Source organism: Equus asinus, chromosome 15 (assembly GCF_041296235.1).
Source record: "Equus asinus isolate D_3611 breed Donkey chromosome 15, EquAss-T2T_v2, whole genome shotgun sequence".
Lineage (NCBI taxonomy): Eukaryota > Metazoa > Chordata > Mammalia > Perissodactyla > Equidae > Equus > Equus asinus.
Window position 1 is genome coordinate 26,094,338 of NC_091804.1, and position 18,513 is coordinate 26,112,850.

Sequence of the window (18,513 nt, forward strand, 5' to 3'; positions counted from 1 at the left end):
GGCGGCCCAGCGACCCGTGCGCGTGCGCGACGTCTGAGGAAGCCGGCGGGGGAAGTTCAGTTTTGCTGGTCGCCGCTCTTGCCTCAGTTTTTCGCAGAGTAGAGCGTCTGCGCTGTGTTGCGCTGCGTGTGGAGTGAATTCGGGGCCATTTCTCCTGGGTTGGGGCGGTAGGTAACAGAGTAATATGACGACGTGGGGCTTTTGTTTCCCTGTCGCTATCTCCACGTTACCTACCCCTTTGGGGTGTTCTGGCGTTTGAGGAACTCACCGTTGGAGCTAGAGGCGCGCACCTCACTAAGGGGTTGTACTTCATGAGAAATTTAACCTAATATGCTGAATTTCAACTTGGGAAGTCAGAAACCAAAAGCCTCTTCCCTGTAGACTGAGGAGAGACGTTCCCTGAAGAGAAACGGCCTGGCAAGAGGCAATATGTCGGGAAGCCTCAAAATACTCGTTTACGAAGTCTCTGCTTGAACGCGATGGGGGCATCGTGCAGTTTCCCTTGAGGCATAATAACAGCTGCTTCCCTTTAAGGGGCCCCCACATTGTCAGTGTCGTCCAGCCAGAGACCACCAAGAACACCCCTGTAGCTGAACAAAGTTGGGCGTCAGTCTCCTTGCAAGGGAGGAAGGCACACCTTGAGGAAGCGCGGGCCATCTCAGGAAGAGGGTGCTGGAAAGAATTTACAGGATTTGGGCTGGTGTTAGGTGATTTGGGGGAGGGTTCAAGGAATCAGTCCTACTCTCTGCATTGGATGCTGTTAGTTGGAGGTAATTCTATGATGGGGTATTTTAATAATTCTTATCTAAAAAGGAGAAGAACCAAGAGAGGCTAAAGCTATGATTGGTTAAGAAGCAACAGTCCCTCATGTTAGCCAGGATGGGGGGGATATTTGGTCTTTTTTGTGATTGGGCCAGTGTTCTTTTTTGTTTGTATTCAGACATGATTATGGAGTGGTTTTGTTTTTGTCTTGGTCCCTCCTGGTGTTCTGTGAAATTGTTTACATTCAACACGGCAGCACATCCTAGCTGATAGTGCCAGCCCAGCTCCCACTATCGGGCTGCTTTTCTCCTCACTGTGCTTCATGTCACTTAATATATGTTCTCTGCTTTAGGCCTCAAAACAACTGTGTGAGACAATCCACAAATATTTAGTACTCTCCCTTGGGTACTAGTCCCTAAACTAAGCATGGCAGGTGAAATTAGGTCCCTGCCTCCAAGGAGCTTACAGCTTAGTGAGAATGATACTTCCTTAACCTTTCTTTCCAGATGAGGAAATTGTGTTTTCATGGCATTGATTAGTCCAAAATGATACAGCCAGCAAAAACAGAGAACCTGGGGATCCAAGTTCAGAGAATCTGATCCCAGTGGCTGCCACTTTACCACCTTCAAAATCTGCATCCCTAAGGAGGCTGCACTGCTTCCTCAGTAGTACTCAGCTGCTGATACCTGTGCTTAGCTAAGTTTCTCAACAGCAGTGCTATTAACATTTTTGGTCAGGTAATTTTTTGTTGTTGGGAATTATTCTGTGCATTGTAGGGTGTTTAGTGGCATCTCTGGCCTCTATCCATTAGATGCTGGCGGCACCCTCCCCCTGTGACAACTAGTAATGTCTCCAGACGTTACCAAATCACCCCTGTTTGAGAGCCACTAGTGTATACCATTTATCTCCTCCTGGGTCTCTCTCTGAGAGGTAACAAATATTTGGGGCATGACAGTCTCCAAATCACTTTGAGTGGGGAAGCCTTGAAAAGGAGAGAGGGAAACAGTTGTGGCCTAAGTTTTTGAAAAGCATGTTAAACTAGGAAAACGAAGACTGAGACAAACAAAAGACAAGTGAAGTGGGGAAAAACAAAGGGGAAAAAAAAAAGTAATAGAGGTGGAGAAGAGCTCGTAGGAAATCACCCTTAAGTTACTCAGTTCACACTAACAAAGGCATACAAAGCCTTTTTTTTTTTTTTTTACCAGAAACACTTTCTAGAACATATTTTTCTTATTGAGATCACATTGGTTTATAACATATAAATTTCAGATGCACATCATTATATTTCTACTTCTGTATAGACTGCATCATGTTCACAACCAAAAGTCTAGTTGCTATCTGTCTTTGTACACTGACACACAAAGTCTTAATGAGGCCGCATTTTACCTCCACTCCCTGTCTGAGAAGTGCTGATATGCGTAGCAAACAGTCTTGACCACTTTTGTAAAAAGATTTATTTTTTACAAAATACACAGCTTGGTATCAGCTGTGACCTCCCTGAACTGGCTACCTGCAAGAGACTTTCCTCAGAGATTTCAGGCATCCTCCAAGGTAGCAGTTTGTTTTCCACGGAACTCCAGGATTCCAGGAGAGCTGGCAAAAGTCAAAAAGCAATGGTAGCTAAGCTTTTCCAGGTTTTCCAAGAGATAGGTCCTGCTTAAACTAAGCTAATAAGAGCATCAACACAATTAATCCCTTGTATTTTCCTAACCTCTTTCATCTAGAAATCTCTGCAAAACATCCAGACATTTATTAATTTTCTTCTCATAGTGAGGAAAAGCATTGTGATTTTCCTGTTTTATAGATCCAGAAGCCAAGTTATGGAGTCTGCAAAAAATAATGAGAAATCCAGAAACGGACTACTGGAATCTTTACTCTGGGCCATTCTTGATGCTCAGTACCACCCCAGATCTCCAGGTGCTCAATAGTAAGCTAATGATGATAATCCTTCAATTGTATACTAAATTTTATGTTTTCATAGGCTTTAAAATATTCCATAGTCTCTTCACTTAACCCATAATATTAGCAGACCTTTAGAAGCTATGACTTAAACCAACTTAAATAGTGACAATACTTGAATTAGAACTCAGATCTCATGATTCTTAGTCCAGTACTCTTTCTACTTGGTAAATAAGCCCATACACCCATGTAGGTGATATTTAACTTACAGAAAACATAATTAAGACAGAGTTTCTAATCCATATAGAAATCCAGACCTATTCAACCATTTTCATCTATGAACACCTCATTACGTGGGGTCTTTAAGAGTTAGCTTTGGGCACAGCGGTTAAGTGCACATGTTCCGCTTTGGTGGCCCGAGGTTTGCTGGTTCGGATTCCGGGTGCGGACATGGCACCACTTGGCAAGCCAAGCTCTGGCAGCTGTCCCACATATAAAGTAGAGGAAGATGGGCACAGATGTTAGCTCAGGGCCAGTCTTCCTCAGCAAAAAGAGGAGGATTGCCAGCAAATGTTAGCTCAGGGCTAATCTTCCTCAAAAAAAAAAAAGAGTTAGCTTTGGTGAGAAAAAGAGGAAAGTCACTGAGATATTAATGAAAAGCGTCTAGTAACTCTGAAATTAAATTTATCTTTGGGTTGATGTAGTGGATAGAAGGTATAGTGAGGCTCCCCCAAAGAAGTCTTGAATATAGTTAATCTTTGAGAACTAAACTAGTAGGAATGAATTCTTAATTATTTGGTCATATATAGAAATGACTTATGAGATAATGTGTCACTGAGGAGATTTAGGAATCACCAATTCTAAGCAAGTTCACCAGGCTATAGTAATGAAAATCCTGTCTCCAAATCCCATCATTAGGTCAGTGATTCCGAATCCCTATTTCCAACCCAAACCTCTCTTCTGAGTTCCAGCCTCACATATCCAAATGCCTACTTCTCTACATTTGCTTTTCTGACAGAGACCTAAAAGTTACTGTGTTTAAAACAGAACTCTGGGTATTTCCTACTGGAGGTCTTCCTTATTTCAATTAAGGCCACTGCTCTCTACTCAGTTGCTTAAGTCAGAAACCCAGGAATTAACTTGATTCCTCCCTTCTCCTCACCTTCTTCATCCAATTCATTATCAAGTCTTGTTGATTCTATGTCCAAAATAAATTTCAAATCCAGCCACTTCTTTCTTCACTGCCACTAGCCTAGTCCAGATGATTGTCATCACTTTCTTGGATACTGTAACATTCTCCTTTTGCCCTTTCCTTCATAACATTTAAAACAATTTGTTTAATTTATTGGTCAGTTGATCACTTGTGATTTTCATAATCTCACTTCACTATTAGAATGTATATAAATTCCTTGAGGATAGGTAGAAAATCTGTCTTGTTCACTCGGATATTCCCAGCACCTAGCAGAATGCCTGGTTGTCATAGGCACTTGGTAAATATTTGTTGAATTAATGGATGAAAATCCAATATTATCCAAAATTTTAACACAATTCCTTACAGTGATATAGTTGAAGTTGGAGCTTTTATAATTATATATGGTAAAAATGACTGAAGCTAACATAATTAAAATCAATTGTATTACAAATATGTCTGAAAGAATGTGTTAGAATTGAAATGGTTCCCCTGGAACCCAGAGAGAAAGGAATCTGCTAGGATTTGGCTATGTTTTTTCCATCCAGCAATGTTCAGGATAAAGAAATCATAATTCCAAAGAACATTGTCAAACTAGTCATTAGAAGGTACACTTGTTCTAGATCATAGATAATTTCTTAGGCTTTACCTGTGGCCTGAATGAAATGGATCTTAAAACCATTCAGTTCTCTTTTTTTTTGATCATTCACTGAACAATATTTTGATTATCAACTTAGATTCCCTGGTACCTTTACACTGGCAAGAAAATGCTCTGGACAGCAAACACAAATACTTTAGTCACTGAAAAAATATATTTCACATTAAAATGTAACTCTGTGAGAGCAGGAAATTACTAATCACAGCCGTGTCCCTAGAACCTAGAACAATGCTTATTTAGCAAAAGTAGGTTCTTTATAAGTGATGAATGAATGAATATGTATTAGTAAATTAGAATTATACTTTGTACCACATTCTCTTATGAATTTGATTATTGTGATTCAATCCTCAAGTATCTGTTCCATGCTAGAGGCATTAGGAAAATTACATTTCTGATCTTGCAGGCCATATACGAGATCCTGAACTCTGGTGTTCCACCACAAGGGTCTGTGAGATCCTATTTGGTTAACCAGTTGACTTCCTTCTCTGATGTCTCCTTCTTGGTTCTCTGTAACTCCAGTTCATCCTCCATCTAGCCTGCAGAGTTTCCTTTAAAAAAAGAAATCCAATGCTGCTTCCCTGACTAAAAATCAGTTAATTCTGTTACCTTCAGAATAATCGTTATCCACAGTCTACTTCTGCAGCTCACTTCACTACTCTACTCTCTACCTTTCTTACTACTCTCCATCATGTATTGTAAGTTCCAGCCACACTAAATTACTTAATATTTCCTGAACATGCTGTTTGCCTGGCTGGAATGTCCATTCCTCCTCTGCCCAGCTGATGAACTCCTGCCATCCTTTAAGATCCAGCTTAGATGTTACTTTTTAAAAGAAGACTATGATTTCCTTAGGGGGAAAAAAGCTATTTCTTTCTTTCTATTTGTCTTCTGTCTTTATTATAGTCCTTATCATATCATATTGTAGCTATCTTTGAGATCCTGGAGGGCAGGATCTGTATCTTACTTATCTTTCTTTGCTTCCGCACTGGCTAGCACATGTTCATGACTACGAAAACCTATATGGGATGATAAGTAGGAGTGCTAATAACTAACTTGGCTTCTTGAACCAAGGGAGAAAGGAAAACTTCCCAGCTATACTTTGCGTGAAATAATTGAGTGTGAACAAACCCTGGAAAGAAATCTGCTTTAGGTACTCCCTTTAAGTATCATCAGTCTACTTGACAGATCAGCAGGCTCTTAGAAAGGAGTAATTCAGTGCACCATGTACACACTCAGCACCTTAGATTGTCACTAATCGTTGCCCATCTTTCTCCCTTGCTCTTGAGAGACTTTGTAACCTCAACGCCCAGCGCAGTGTCTAGCACTTATTAGGAGCACAATAAATGTTTGCTGAGAGGATTCATGAATTAGTAAATGAAATAGAAAATAAATTACCTCCTCTTTTCTCTTGGATAATTTAAATCCTCCCTTTTGAAATGTTTGAGATGCCACTTGCTCTTTAAAGCCTTTTCTAATCAGCCCAGCCTACTAAAATTTTACCTTTCTCTGTCTTCATGTAATACTTATCGTTTAGACTATGCCAGTTTGCATTGTTATTTATTTTTAAATGCATATGTCCTTTCTTTCCAGCTAGATTATAAAATCTTTGAGAACAGGGATTTTGTGTACTGTTGCTTCCTACAATGTCTTAAATCTAGTAAGATCTTAATGCTGTAAATTGTTGGTAATGTTACCTAGAGTCACTTACTGTTTTGTCATCTTTACAGAAGACTCTGAAGAAAACCATAACGAGATACCACCTCACACCCATTAGAATGGCTATTAGGAGAAAAAAAAAAACAAAACAGAGAAGGACAGGTGTTCACAAGGATGTGGAGAAATTGGAACCTTTGTGCACTGTTGGTGGGAATGTAAAAGTTGTAAAACCACTATGTATGGCTGTTTCTCAAAACAGTGTGGTGGTTCCTCAAAAAATTAAAAATAGAATTATTATATGATCCAGCAATTCCACTTCTAGGTATATACCCAAAAGGTTTGAAAGCAGAGTCTTGAAGAGATGTTTGTACACTCATGTTCATAGCAACATTATTCACAATGGCCAAGAGATGGAAGCAACTCAAATGTCCGAAAATAGATGAATGGATAAACAAAATGTGTTATGTACATACAATGGAATATTATTCAGCCTTCCTAAACAGGAAGGAAATTCTAACACTACAACCTGGATGAATCATGAGGACTTTATGCTAAGTGAAATAAACCAAAACGACAAATACTGTACCATCCCATGTATATGAGGTGCCTAGAGTAGTCATATTCATAGAAACAGAAAGTAGAATGGTGGTTGCTAGGGGCTGAGGGTAGAGGGAAAATGGGGAGTTATTGTTTAATGGGTACAGAGTTTCAGTTTTGCAAGATGAAAAGAGTTCTGAAGATTGGTTGCACAACACTGTGAGTATACTTAACTGAACTGTACACTTAAAAACAGTGAAAGTTGAAGTTTTTGGTTGTTCCCCAAAGACCAGTGAATCCTGTGGAAGTCACTTTTTCACTCGTGCCTTGATTTCCTCATCTTTAAAAGCCTGCTCAGCTTCTGGGTTTATGTGCGGATCAAATAGAAAACAAAACAGAACCCAACAACTCTTAAGATAATTTTTTGAGTAGTCGTTTTCCCAGTATTCCAGTGTCCCTGATCTCTTTTTATATTTATTACAAGTTTTGAATCTTATTTCATAACAAAATATTCCTAAAGATGCCCCAGCAATAACGTGTTACAACTTCAAAGGATATGTATCCTGAACTCTCAATTTGGTCTGCTCATCTTATAATTTTGTCCTGGGAGAACAGCAAATAAACAGCCTTTATGAGGATTATCAATGACCTAAGGTGCTAATTACTAATGTGGTTTAGCACTAATTGAGGAAATACAAGCTCAGAATTTTCATCTGAGCATGAAAAAGGTGGTTGCAAATTAGGGGGATAAGAGGAAGAATTAACATCTGCTGAGTACCTAAATGTCAGGCTCTATAGCAGATGTTTTACATGCATTATCTCATTTAATCCTCACAACAGCCTTGTCAGGTTAATAATATTATACTCATTTAATAAGTGGGAAAAATGAAGTTCAGAGAGCTTAAGTCATTTACCTAGGATCACACAATGAATGACAGAGATGGAATTTGAGTCTAGATCTGTGTGACTCTGAAGCCCATACTCTCTCTACTCTGTTACACTGCCTCTCAAAGTATATTTGACTAAGCCTATTGGTAATCGAGCTAATAATAAATCATATATATTTGATTTATATTTGTACATTTATGTCAATTATCTTATTGGTCATTACAAGTAAGATAAACTGTATAGGGATGACTATCATCACTTTACAGATGATGAAACAGATGGAAAATTTAACTTACCTACTATCAACCAACTAATGACTGATAATAACAGGACTTGAAAACAGGTACTGCAATTCTCAGACCCATGGTTTTTCCACATGCTAAATGATGAAACTTCCCCAGCCCTCTTGCTCTATTCCACTCCAATAATGCTGACAGCAAGGCTTGTATTCTCCAGGCAGGATAACAGAGTTGATTTTTGGAGGAAACTTAAAATTGAATAACCCCAGAAAAAAGATCTATAGATACTGATACTTAAGGGTCCCCCAGGAAAACAAATAGGTCCCCCATCCTGCAGTAAAACCCACCAACTGATAAATTCTTCCTGTTAACACAGAGCTTCCAAATACCTTTGTAGTGACTCACTCTTAAATATGAAGGGGCAGCAAAGTTGAGATAAACCTCCACCAAGAAAGACAGCATCAAACAGAAATGGAAAAAAAAATCTCAGAGGAAAGAGAGACAATATAGAGAGCAGATGAATATTTTTAAAAAAACAATAAGCATCTTCTGAGAGAGAATATAAAATAGTACATCCATAAAGCAAAGGCAAGATACTCCAAAAAAGGAACAATCAGAGAATAATAGCTCTGGGAAATTAAAAATATAATAACAAAAATAATTCACAGAAGTATTAATCTATAAAATTGAGGAAATATCTCAGAAAATAGACAGAAATGGAAAATAAGAGAGAAAAGAAAAAGATGAATCCCTAAGGCCCAACATAATAGGCAATAGGTGTTTTAGAAATAGAGGGAAGGATATTATCAAAAAAACTATGAGAAGATCTCTGACAACTGAAGGACATGATTTTCCAGATTGACAGAGCCTGCTAAGTGCCTAGCATAATGAAGGGAAAAAACCAAAAACACTGTGGCATATATCATGGCATTTCTAAACACAAGGCATAAAGAGAAGATGGAAAAATCTTGTTGATAGGAGGTAATGAGGGAGTAGGGAAAGGGAAATGGATTACTTATAAAAGAGTAGGTAGTAAGAGTAGCATATTTCTCAACATTAACACTGGTGGCTAGAAGGCAATGAAACAATGCTTTCACACTTCTGAGAGAAAATCATTTTCAGCCTAGAATTCTATACTAAATCATGTTATCAGTTAAGTGCAAGGGTCAATTAAAGATATTTTCAGACATGCAAGGATCAAAAATTTACTACCCCCACCCCAGCTTTTCCTAGGATACTACTGGAGGATGTACTCTACTGAAACAAGAAAGACAAACGTATAGGTGTTAGGAAACAGGGCATCAACCTAGGAAAGAGGTAAAGGAAAATCCCAACATGACAACTATACAGCAGACCTAAGGAGGGACAGTCCATGCTGAAGGAAGGAGTGCTCCAGGGGAGTGTTTCCAGTGAAACTGATAGAGTATCTGACATGTTTGACTGTGTTGAAAGTAGTTTAGGCATTTTTACATTTCTGCTGGGGAGTCTGGAAGAATTAGTGATAATGATGTAGAAAATTTGGCAAACAAAAAACTAAGGCAATTATGAATTCCCAGAAAATAAAAAGTTGTAAAAAAAAAAGGAAATGTAATTATAATACAACTAATTGATCCAAAAGTAAACCATACTTATAGAGTCATAATAAGGTTAACGTGAAACATTGATTGAATTTAAAATATTGCACTATAACAATATTGGGAGTCCGGAGGGAGGGAAAGTATGAGGTTTTGGATCTTTGTCTTTTGTATTAGGTACTGTTTAAAATTTATAAATCAAGAACTAGCAGTATAAATATTTTATTTGGAAAAATGTTGGTAAATATGAGAAGAAAACAAGCAAGTAAAAGAGTCTGTGAGGGGATTTTTTTTCAAGACTCTGTGTGTGTGTATGTGTGTGTGTGTGTGTAAAAATACTCTCCTGCTATGTTTTTTATATATGTGAGGAAGATTGGCCCTGAACTAACATCTATGCCAATCTTCCTCTACTTTATGTGGGATGCTGCCTCAGTGTGGCTTGACAAGCAGTGCTAGGTCCACACCCAGGATCCGAACCTGCAAACCCCAGGCCTCCATAGTGGAGTGCACGAACTTAACCATTATACCACCAGGTCGGCCCCATGATATATTTTCTTATGAACCTTTTAGTTCCACCTGATTTCTTTTTCTGCTTTTTCTTCCCAAATCCCCCCAGTATATAGTTGTATATTTTTTAGTTGTGGGTCCTTCTAGTTGTGGCATGTGGGATGCCGCCTCAATATGGCCTGATGAGTGGTGCCATGTCCACGCCCAGGATCCGAACCGGTGAAACCCTGGGCTGCCAAAGTGGAGCACGTGAACTTAACTACTCAGCCACGGGGCTGGCCCCTGATTTTTTTTTTTTTTAACTACATGACTTTTTAAAGTATTTACATGTATTACCTTGATAAACACTAAAAATATCAGAGAAAGAGAGTAGAAAGGAAGGAAGGGAGGGTGGGAGGGAAGGAGAAACACAATCTTTAGTGTCCATCCAGACCTGTGATAGAAAGTGACATTATCGGGCTACCTGGTAGCACAGTGGTTAAGTGTGCATGTTCCTCTTTGGCACCCCGGGGTTTGCCGGTTCAGATCCCGGGTGTGGACATGGCACCGCTTGGCAAGCCATGCTGTGGTAGGCATCCCACATAGAAAGCAGAGGAAGATGGGCACGGATGTTAGCTCAGGGCTAGTCTTCCTCAGCAAAAAGAGGAGGATTGGCAGATGTCAGCTCAGGGCTAATCTTGCTCAAAAGAAAAAGAAAGAAAGTGATGTTATGAATTTTCTTTATAGAGAAGTCCTGAAGGAATACTAGAAAATAATAACCCCAGGTGTTTGAGAAGAATAAAACCCTGACTATTTAGGCCATTTTCTTTGAGGTATCAAATTTAGTTTGGGTTGTCACAGTACTTCCCCTCCCAAAAATTGGAGAAGTAAGGTGAAATGCTAGAGCATTGCTGTCTTAGTTCTAGTCAGTCTTATTAGCTGATTTTTTAAAATTGCGGAGTAAATGAATATCATAGATCTTCTGGAATCTCAAAAAGATGTTATGCTCAAGATTAATATCACAAGACTGTCTTATATATGGAATTAGGAGATTTAGGTTAAGGTCCTCTGTGACCTTAGCTATGTTATTGTTTCTGGCCCTCCCATTTCTTCTGTCTACTGCAGTGAATAATGTTCAAAAAGAAATACTTCATGCTAAATCCCTCTAAAAGTAAATATACTGCAGTGTACTTATTAGGGATTGATTAGTCTCCTCTATTAAACTATAAGAACTTTAAAAGTACCAATTATATCTTTGCCTCTGAAATTTCCCACATATCCTATTATTACTGTTCTCTTTTTCTAATGGGCGCTAAATAATGTTTCCAGAGAGGTTTATTGACTGGTATTGTGAAGAGAATGTTTTCTCTTTAAATGTTCCTACAATTCCCTGTTTAGAAAAGACAGAAAATTCCATATGCTCCAGGAAAATTCTATTTTCATTGTTAAATTTAGGCCTAAGTTGGAGCTAAACAATAAAGTAAAAACAAAACAGTCTGTTTTCTTCCAAAGAAAGAGTTCCTTAATGTTTTATATTTTTATAAAAAGGAAAGACTTTATCCAAAACACTAGAGTACCCCAAAGATTTGGTAAATTTAATTTCTATTATTTCTATCCATGTTCTCATGAATATTAACAGAAGAATTTGTAGCCCATCTAAAAAAAATAAGCTTGAAAAGATAAAGCCTGATGAGAGAGATCTAAAGAGTTTTTATGATCTTGAAAAGTATAAACAGAGTGAGGCTTAATTTGTTCAAAAATACCTAGAATATTAGAACTTTAGATCACCTTTGGAAATTTAAAATATACTTTAGGAAAAAGAAAATGAAATAAAAGTTCCCTCTAGAAAATGGATCTTAAATTTATAAAACTAACCATTTCATATATTTTGGAACACTATAGTTTTTCAATTAAAGCTATATTATTATAGCTAATATTTATGGAGTACTCCCTTTTGAACACTAAGATCTTTAATACGTTATCTTATTTTCCCATTACAAACAACCCTGTAAAGTGGGGACTACAATTATCCCCATTTTACAAATAAGAAAATGGGCTCAAAGGGATTAAATAATTAAGTATCATATTCCAGATATGATCTGGTCAGTTCCTAGATATAATACCTCCTTTTATAGTAGCTGTATCATACTGCTGGTTCAGCCTTTTAAGATATTTTTTTCAGTCTGGGTTTCTGTTACTTATCATTTTAGTGATATCTCATATCTCAATGTTATACATTAATTTTGTAGGCATAGATTATATGCTTTTTTCTAATTTGTTGTTTAAAAAAATGTTGACGGGGCAAGGCCACGAGTGACCCATTACTATAGACCTTTGTCCAAGTTCACATGGTCCTTCCGTCAACAACTATTTAGCAACTACAAATTCAACTAATTGTTCTTCTCAAGTAGCACCTATTTCTCCTTTGTATCCCCACTGTTCCCATGAGATAATCTGTTAAATATGAACCTGAAATCAGGATACATCATACCTAAGGGAGGATGTACTTCATCTAACTGTTCACCAGCCATATCCGTAAAAGAAAGGTAATTCATTTGGTATGACTTGTTTTAGTTATCTCGTGCTCATTTCTCTATTTCACCTTTCTCCAAGTGTTCACAAATCATCTATTTAATTTTAGACTGTTGCAAAGAATTAAAGTCACTAACTGGGCTGTTGTTTCTGGAAATCACTTTTTCCCTACATGTAAAAATTCGGGCCACTTTTGCTTGTCTCTAGACTCCTTACTGTCCTTGATTTCCTGGTGATTACTGACAGTAAATCCACAATTTCATTGATAAAATCTTTAAGAACTTTGGAATGAAATTCTAAACTATAAAAAATTGGGCTCCTTTGAAATGACCAAGGGCTCTCTTACTATCTTCTTTCCTAAACTGTACTTCAATTCCCTCTTAATGGTGTTAAACTCATTTCAGTTTAAGATTGTTCTTTGTGGAGGCATCTGGCTCAGTGGCTTTTATTATTCTCCCACATGAATAATAATTTCTTGGCTTCTTTATTTCTACCTCCCTCTAAATATTTCTTCTCAGATTCCTCATTTCTCAACATATAGTGTTACTTCCTTTCTATTAGATAACTCTTCTAAACAAAAAATACTTTTAAATAGCCTTCTTCTTCTTTTTTTTTTCAAGACTGGCACATGAGCTAGCATCTATTCCCTATCTTCTTTTTTCTTCTTCTTCTTCTTCTCCCCAAAGCCCCCCAGTACATAGTTGTATATTCTAGTTGTAGGTCCTTCTGGTTGTGCTGTGTGGGATGCTACCTCAGCATGGCCTGATGAGCAGTGCCGTGTCGGCACCTAGGATCTGAACCTGCAAAACCCTGGGCTGCTGAAGCAGAGCATGTGAACTAACCCCTTGGCCACGGGGCTGGCCCCTAGCCTTATTCTTTTTGAGAAATCTTCTCTTTTATTTCCCCAAGGTTCTACCCAATAACTTCAGTAAGAAATAGTCTCTTTCTTCTTTGAACCTTTATTGTACTTTTGCTTGCCTTCTTTACATTATTTGTCATCATTATTTGTTCTCTCTAGCATTAGAGTTATCTGTATTCATTTCCTGTTTACTAGAATCTAAACCTCTTGGGGACAAGAACCAAATTTTCTTTGTGTATTCCATTGGGTTTAATGCCTTGCACATAATAAAAGCTCAATGAGTGTTTATTGAATGAATGAATGGGCAAATGAATAAATGGAGTCCTATCCAGTACTGTGCTGGAGTCTGCTGTTATTGGTTTCTGAATGCTAGTTGTTAAATTTTTAGGAATTTTGCTAGTAGGCTGTTAAACCATTGGCAATTTGAAAATTGACTGCAGTGGAAGTATTTACACCATTGTTTTGATACACAACAAAACAGCTTTTTTCCTCCAGAGAGCTAGTTATTATTAAACACCTATTTTATTATCACACACTTACCAGCGCACCACTGGTCCCATTCCTCCACACTAGAAAACTGTGTATACCTCTAGGTGTTAAAATTAAACCTAATATTAAAAATCTGAAAGCTGAAAGACTTTCTAAGCCATCTTTTCTAATTCTAGCATTTTACAGATGAAGAAATTGAGATCCAGAGAAGTGAAGCAGTTTGCACGTGTTACACATCTAGGTAGAACCAAAGCAGAAACTAGATTCTAACTCTTTAGTCTTCTAGTCATTTCTTCCTTTAACACCACCACATTGACTTCATTTTTGTGTTGTTTTACCCTTGCTTTGTTTCTTGGGATAGCCTCAAATAAGGCTGTAAGTATTGTTCTAAACATAATAATTGTTAAGGGGTATCAGTGAACAGAATGCAGCTTTTTCTACCCTTCTGTTCTTTTTACAGACAGATTTAAGTTAATGTATTTGTGTTAGAGAAAGAGCAAATCCTGTGCCTGACTGTTACAGGCTAAGAAAAAAAATTGTTTTGCCTATAATGTTTCTTAATTGGCTAGTTAAAGAAAAAAACATATTTACATTGTTTTATTGAATAAATGGAGATTGCATTTTATAAAAATGCACTATATGAAGCTTAGGAACAGGTTTGTAAAATTTTTATTGTGTGGTCCCCAAGAATGACTGTGAATGCCATGCAGTGACAGTTTTGTCTCTTCCACTGTGGCTGCCCAGTAATATCTTCCTCATTGACCTGCCCTATTTTCTAAAATTCTCACCTTTAGTTTGACTATCTGATATCAAGGTATTTGTTAAAATGCACAAGAGTTACCTAAGAGGAAATGTACACGTGAAAAAATGTTAGAACTCTAGAGGAGTAAAAACAGGACAGATATTTTGTGATTTTGAAGAGATAAAGGTGATAAAGACAGACCCAAGATAATGTGGAAATTTCTATTAGGATAGGTAGGACAAGCCTATCTTTGGTAATTTGTCACAAGTTAGAACCTGTGGCAACCAGAGGATAGCATGAGAATATTGGTCATAATCAGTGGATTTACTGGAAACTTCAGTGAGATCTTGGAAATATGGTTAACTTCTGAGAGCAGAACTAGTAAGAAATAACCTATGCTTATCAGACCTTGCTTGGACTATCATCTTTAGAAAATTTGTAGAAAAACTGGAACACTTTAAAGGGAGAGGATAGGTACTAGAAATCAGCCTTCAATAAATATTAATTGAGCACTTATTATGTGCCAGGCACTATTCTTGACATTGGGATACATCAGTGAACAAAACAAAGATCCTTGCCCTTGTAGAACTTACATTTTTACAAGGCTGGGTAGACAATAAACAAAATAAATACTGACTATATTATAGTTTGTTAGAAGGTGAAAAGGGCTATCACTAGAAAGAAAAAATAGACTAGGCAAAGGGAATCATGTCACTAATATCAGGAAAAGTTGATTGGCTTAGAGCAAGAGAAGGTCAAATGATGGTAGTAGTAGGGAGAAGATTCTGTAATTGTCTTAAACTATCAGAAAGCTGATCAAGTAGAAAAGATTTAGACTTTCTTGGTGCGGCACCAAGACGAGGACCAGTGGGTAAAATTTACAAGGAATCAGGATTCACCTGAATATGAGGAAGAATTTTCCCGTAATCTTAATAGTACAAAGATGGAATGGACTGCCCTAATAAGTAATATATTCTTATCACAAGCGATGTTTCAATCAGAGGCTGTACAATTGACAAGGACATTGAACTCAGGATTCTTAAAGATACTTTTACTAAATGATCTTTAAGGTCTCCTCCAACCTTGGAACTCTCTGGTTCTGCAAAGTTTTTTGGTTTTGTTTTTTATATAGATTTTTGTTTTTTTGTATATAGATTGAAGCTTTGTAGAGATGAAGTGGAATGTAGGGAAAAGAGCACCCAGATAGCTCTATTCTTTCTGTGTATAGCCTCTTTGTGCCCTTGCTTCTTCATCTATAAAGTGATGATAATAATGCCTACAATTGTTGTAAATATTGAAAGGGATACTACTTGTTAAGTACTTTGTACCATGCCTAACATACTTGGCAGTGTTCAATAAAAGGTGGCTATATCCGCCATGGTAGGCTGGGTTATGCCCTGGTGACAAACAGCACCCAAATCTCAATGCCTTACAGTGACAGTGGTTTACTTCTCACTCCCACTATTGTGGACTGGCTGCTGCTCTGCTCTTTGTCTTTACTCCAAGATCCAGGCTGTCTATCTGAAACATTGCCTGTCTTATGGAAGAGGGAAAAGAGGTAAGCAAACTACTCACTGGCTCTTAAAGCTTCTGACCAGAAGTCACACGTGTCACCAATTTTATTAGAGCATCTCACGTGGTGTAGTGGTTTTCAAAATATGTCCATAAATTCTTTGGCACTCCTCCCTTCAGAAATGGAACCTAATTCCTCTCCCTTTGAGTGTGGGCTGGACTTAGTCATTTGCTTCTAACAAATACACTATGGCACAAGTGATGATGTGTGACTTCCAGGACAGGGTCATAAAAGGCATTGCAGCTTCTACCTTGCTCTCTCTCTTGGTTTACTCACTCTGGAGGAAGCCAGCTGCCATGTGATGAGGACACTCAAGTAGCCCAGTGGTTAGACCCATGTGACGAGGAACTTAGGCCCTTCACCAATAGCCAGTAAGGATCAGAGATCTCCTGCCAACAGCCATGTGAATGAGCCCTCCTAGAAGAAGATCTTCCTGCTCCAGTCAATCTTTCAGATGTCTGCAGCCCCAGCAGACATCTTGACTGCAACCTGTGAGAGACCCTGAGCCAGACCACCTAGCTAAACTGCTCCCAAATTCTTGACCCACAGAAACTGCGATAATAAATATTTATTGATTTTTACTGCTAAGTTTCGGATTTGTTATATAGCAATAGATAGCTAGTATTCGTGGCCACCTCTGAGTTCAACAAGACAGAATATATAATCCTCCTGCAGAGAAGGGTGTAGTAGTGAGAGAAACTGGAATATTTACTGAACAGTAATATCTACCACAGTAGCTAAAATATTTTTTATTGAGGTATAACTGACATAATATTATATTAGCTAAAATATTTAAATGTAATCCTCCATGCATTCATTAGACAAATGTCTGAAGCAAGGAATAAATCATATAACCTCTGCACAATTACTCCCTTTTCCCTATCATATTGTCCAGCAAGTTCCATAATGAACAAATAAGGCAATATTTTAAGTCTGGGATCTGATACTCCCTTTCTAATCCTTATCCCCTTCTGATTCCTAGAGTTATAGGATTGTCAGATTCTATTCTTTTCCTTGCTTTTGATCCCTCCATAGTCCCAAATCAACCAGTTAACAGTTCAACAGTTGAGATTTCTAAGGAAAGACCCTGTAATTCAAGTTACGTAGTCTCTAGGTTTCCATTAAACTATTACCTTTTTTCATTATTCATACTAAGGATTTTCTTACAGTGTTATTGCCCAAATTATTTACTGTCATCCTGACCATCTGTATGATATTGCCAATCATTTTAATTTTAGCTGTTCTAGTGAGTGTGAAATGATATCTTCTTGTGGTTTTAATTTACATTTCCTTGTTGAGTATCTTGTGTTCTTTTGGCCATTCATATACAGGTATACTTCAGAGAAATTGTGGGTTTGGTACTAGACCGCCAAAATAAAGTGAGTCACATGAATTTTTTGTTTTTTCAGTACATATAAAAGTTATGTTTACCTTACACTGTGGTTTATTAAGTGTGCAATAGCATTATGTCTAAAAAAAATTGTACATACCTTAATTAAAAAATACTTTATTGCTAAAAAATGCTAACCTTCATTTGAGCCTTTAGCAATTCATAATCTTTTTGCTTGTAAAAAATGCAGTATCTGCAAAGTGCAGTAAAGTGAAGTACATTAAAACAAGGTATAGTGGGCTGACCCCGTGGCCGAATGGTTAAGTTCATGTGCTCTGCTTTGGTGCCCCAGGGTTTCACTGGTTTGGGTCCTGGGCGTGGACATGGCACTGCTCATCAAGCCATGCTGAAGTGGCGTCCCACATAGCGCAACTAGAAGGACCTGCAACTGGAAATTGCAACTATGTTTTGGGAAGCTTTGGGGAGAAGAAGAAAAAGAAAAAAAAGATTGGCAACAGATGTTAGCTCAGGTGCCAATCTTTAAAAAAAATAAAATAAATGAAACAAGATTTGCCTATGTCTTCTGTTATGTTTGTTCATTCTTTGAGTTGCCTTCTTATAATTGAGTTGTAAGAGGTTTTTAAATGTATTCTAGATAGAAATCCTTTGTCAGATATATATGTTGCAAGTATTTTCTCCCAGTCTCTGGCTTGCTGTTTCACTTTCTTAAGAGTATCTTTTGGGGGCCGGCCCAGTGGCGCAGCGGTTAAGTGCACACATTCCGCTTTGATGGCCTGGGGTTTGCTGGTTCGGATCCCGAAGAAGATGGACACAGATGTTAGCTCAGAGCCAGTCTTCCTCAGCAAAAAAAAAAGAGGAAGATTGACAGCAGATGTTAGCTCAGGGCTAATCTTCCTAAAAACAAAAAAAAGAGTATCTTTTGAAAACAGGTTTTATTTTTTTATGAAGTCCAATTTGTCAATTTTTTCTTTTATAGTTAGTGCTTTTGTGTCTTAAGAAATCTTTGACTATGTCAAGATTGCAAAGATTCTCTCCTATGTTTTCTTTTAGAATTAGCAATATATATTTAACTCACTCTA

The 18,513-nt window shown here is 37.6% G+C and overlaps 1 long non-coding RNA gene across 1 annotated transcript in view; it reads left to right on the forward strand.

Annotated features, from left to right (window-relative positions):
- The first annotated feature begins 11 nt into the window (after nucleotides 1–11).
- LOC106823238 (uncharacterized) overlaps nucleotides 12–18,513 on the forward strand; it is a 45,940-nt gene continuing 27,438 nt past the window's right edge. The window contains exons 1-2 of the long non-coding RNA XR_006514166.2: nucleotides 12–167; nucleotides 2,567–2,689. This is a non-coding gene — a long non-coding RNA (uncharacterized lncRNA). The remainder of the gene's footprint in view (nucleotides 168–2,566; nucleotides 2,690–18,513) is intronic.